Source organism: Chrysochloris asiatica, unplaced genomic scaffold, assembly GCF_000296735.1.
Source record: "Chrysochloris asiatica unplaced genomic scaffold, ChrAsi1.0 scaffold00144, whole genome shotgun sequence".
Lineage (NCBI taxonomy): Eukaryota > Metazoa > Chordata > Mammalia > Afrosoricida > Chrysochloridae > Chrysochloris > Chrysochloris asiatica.
Window position 1 is genome coordinate 3,074,577 of NW_006408662.1, and position 4,373 is coordinate 3,078,949.

Consider the following 4,373-nt stretch of genomic DNA (forward strand, 5'->3'; position numbering starts at 1 on the left):
ATGTCTCCCTTAGTGAAGAGTCTGTTTATGTCCTCTGCCCATGTTTAAACTGGGTTGTCTTTTTCTCACAGAGGTGTTGTAGTTTTCTATAAACTTTAGAGATATGTCCTTTGTCTGAGAGATAAGTCTCTTGTCTGATATGTTGTTGGAAACTTTTTTTTCCCAATCTGTTGACTCTCTTTTGGTGAAATATTTGATGCATGTAGGTGTCTAATTTTTAGGAGGTTTCGGTCATCTATTTTGTCTTCTACTGTGTATGTTTTTAGTTATGTTTAACAGTGTATTTATGTCAAGATTATATCCCCTAAGTTTGTTCCTAGTTTTTCATTGGAGATCTTTATAGTTCACCATTTTGCATTTAGGTCTTGGATCCACACTGAGTTTATTTTTGCATATTGTATGAGATGTGGGTCTTGTTACATATTTCTGCAAATCAACTTCTCATTTTGCCAGCACCATTTGTTGAAGAGGCTCTCTCTTCCCCATTTAATGTGGTTTGGCCCTTAGTCAAAATCACCCGACTGTATGTGGATGGATTTACTTCTGGGTTCTCAATTCTGTTCCATCGATCTATGTATCTTTCATTGTATCAGTATCAGGCTATTTTGACCATTGTGGATGCGTAGTAAATTTTGAGATCAAGGGATGTTCTTCTTCTTAAATAATGCTATGCTTACTTGAGGTCTCTTTCTTGTCCATATAAATTTAGTGATCTGTTTTTCTATCTGTTTAAAGAATGACATTGGAATCTGGATTGGGACTGCATATATCTATAGATTGCTTTGGGTAGTATTGACATTTTCACAATGGTAAATCTTCCTACCCATAAGCATGGTATATTCTCCCATTTTTGTAAGTCTCTTTTGATTTCTTATAGTGGTGTTTTGTAGTTTTTCATTGTATTGGTTGTTTGTCTCTCTGGTTAGATTCCTTCCTAAGTATTTCATGTTTTGGGTGGCTATCGTAAATGGTATTGCTTTCCTAATTTCCTTTTCAGAGCTGTCTTATTGGTGTAGAGGAATCCAACTGATTTTCTGTATATTGATCTTGTATCCTGGCACTTGGTTGAATTTTTCAATAAATTCCAATAATTTTGTTGCTGAATCTTCAGGATTTCTATGTATAGGATCGTATCATATACAAATAGAGAGAGTCTTACTTCATCTTTGCCAACTTGGATGTTTTAAATTTCCCTGTCCTGCCTTATAGCTCTAAGACTTCCAACACAATACTGAATAGGAGTGGTGATAAAGGGCATCATTGTTTGGTTCCTGTTTGCAAAGGGAAAGCTGTAAGTCTCTATCCCTTGAGAGTAATGTTGGCTGTTGGATTTGTATATATTAGCAGGGTGTACTAAAATCTCCTACTAGTATTGTAGAGCTGTTGCTTTCTTTCTTCATTTCTATTAGTGCTTGATTTATGTATTTTTAGGCTCTTCATTGGGAACATAGGTATTTATTATGGTTGTGACCTCTTATTTAATTGACCATTTAATCATGAGATTATGTCCTTCTTTGTCTCTTATGCTGGTTTTTGTTTTAAAGTCTATTTGATCAGAAATTAATATTGCCACTCCTCATTTTTCATTGGCATTAGCTTGATATATATTTTCCATCCTTTGACTTTTAGTCATTTTTATGTTTGTGTGTAAAGTATTTTTTGGTAAAGTTGTCTGATTATAGCAAAAATTTTTTCTAAAGTTATCTGCTTATAACAAATTCCTTTCATTTCTGTTTATCTAGAAATTTTCTATTTTTGCCATCATATTTGTGGAAGTTTTGCTGAATCTATAATTCTTGGTTAGCAATTTTTTTCCTTCCAGTTGTGCATGTGTCTTCCCATTGCCTTCTTGCCTACATGGTTTCTGCTGAGAAATCAGAGTTAAGTTTGATTGGTTCTCCATTCCTTGTTTTTGTGGATTCTTTCTTTCTTTACCTTTCCTTGCTTTTTATTCTTTCTATATCTGCTTTCAGTGTTTTCTTTTCTTTTCTTCTGTTTCCCTTTGACCTTGGTCATTTGTTTAAGCCACTCTATCCTGTTTCTTCATGTGAATGGAGATTGTCTGCTGCTTCTGAGACATAGTGGTTGTGTTGTGTTTGTATTTAATTGATGATTTTAGCTTGGTGCATTTTTAGGCACTCACCAACTGCTTCCTGGTAGGTGTAATTAGAGAATGGGAAAGAGTCCACTGTGCTCTGTTTGCCTTTCATTCAGCTCAGTTTAGAATGGGTGGACTGTATAGACAGGGTTGCTGTTCCATTTCAGGTCAGGCAAGGAAAAAACAAACCCAAAACAACCATGCAAACAAGCAAACAACAGTGAAAAAAATAAAACAATAATGGAGGCAGGAAATATAATAGCAGGCAACAGCTAGAAAAAGAATCCAACAATCAACAAGAGAAAAGAAGGAAAGAAAAATTTTAATTAACTAAAAACTATGGAAGAGAAAATAAAAAGAAAGATAAGCACCAAACACAATTAGGTACAGGAATGTGGAAAACAATTGAGAATGAGACCAGAGAGTAGTAAACAAAACTCAAGAGGGGGGAAAAAGAAGGAAGAAGCAGGGGGTAGGGAGGAGTGGAGAGCAGAAAGGGAAACAGAAGAAATGAAAAGAAATACAAACAAAAGCAGATATAAGAAAGAATAAAAAGCAAGGGAAGGTAAAGAGAGAAAAAAGGGGAAGAAAGAATCCACAAAAACAAGGGATAGAAAAACCCAGGGCAGAATGCACACCCAGAGAGAAGGAACCTCGGCGGCTCCTGCAGGCTAAGGCATTCACACGGTGGGTAGGCAAGGGATGAGACAGTTGCTCTCAGTCCTAGATGGAGTTATGACAGGCCTAGGTGTTTTCTGGTTTGGGCACCCAATTAGGAAGTTGCTCATGCAGACCCTAAAGAAGCTGGGTCAAGGTCTTCCCACCCAGAAGGCATCTGGCGGTGGGAGAGTTCCCACTGATCCTGCCACTGCAGGTCTGAAGCCTTCCTCATTTGAATCCATGTGCCAATAGCTACCTGCTCACTTAAAGACAACTCACTGTTGTTCACCACCTGCAGCTGCCAGAGCTTCACCAAGTCTTGGGTCATCAAGGAAATGTGGGGTACAAGAAAAAATCTCACACCTTTCTTTCCACCAAGAAATGTATTCTTCTACATCACACCAAGCTGTCCTGTTCCTTCAAAAAGCCGTCCTCAAACATTTGAAATGGCCATGAGGTGCCTGGCCAACCAGCAGATATCATCTGTCTCTCTCTCTCTTTTTTCTTTCCCCCACTTCTGCTCAGCTTCATTTCCTAGTGAGGGCTCCTCCAGGGCTGGCCAGAGCCAGCTCTGCAGGTTTGGAGCAGGGTTCACCTGATTGGTGAAGAGCCAAGGTTGGTGAAGACAGCTCCCTACTCACTCTGATGGGGGTTCACAACTGGACTGCTCCAACCTGGGAGAGTGGCAGTTTCTCTGGGGGTGCACAAGGGTAGGGGCTGACCATGCCTCTGGTCACCACAGCAGTGTAGGGAACAAGACAATTGCATCTTTATCTCTAGGAGTCACTAGTACACCTCTGAACCACCAAGCCTCTGTCTTGTCCCTAAAGCCGTTCAGGAGAGTTTAAGACAGTCATCTGCATCTGGTCTGCCAGCACAGGTAGCTAGTCTGTCTTTTTTGTTTTTCCTCCTCTGCTCAGCTTCCTTTCCTACTAAGCATTCAATCACTCCCCTATCACTTCATCTGAGGCTCAGGGCTCTAAAGCTACCATCTGTGTCTGTTTCCTGTGGTTTTCCGTATCTTTGTAGTAGAGGGACTGTGCAGTGTTTCTGCCTACTCTGCAATCTTGTCCCTCAAATTTCCATGATTGTTTAATTCAGCCCCAGAGCTATAAAGACTGACCCACTCAGTCAATGGCCACCCCACACATTCCCAACAATGTGGTGTGGAAGTGGGTACGCTGGTCTCTCATATTGAAGGATTGAGGCTTGCTGGTCTGGCTGACGAGTGTCTGCCCTGAATTGTGCATATGTCACCAGTGAGTGGGGTTCCTGGGGCATGTGCTGTCATTTGTGTTAAATTTCCTGGTGTCATACCCTAAAAATACCTGAGCAGTCTTGGGTTCCGTAACTGTTAGTTTAACAATAACAACTGTTTTCTGGACCATCAATTGCATATATGTAAGTTCAAGTTGAAGTGGGAGAAAACGAAAACAAGACCATGGATGACCTTGAGTATATCCTACTTGAATTTAGAAACCATGTCAAGAATAGATTTGATACGAAGAACACTGATGACTGAAGAACAGACAAGTTGTGGGATAACATTGGAGATATTATACATGAAGACTATCAAAGGCCATTCAAAAGACAGCAAAGGAAGAAAAGACCAAAG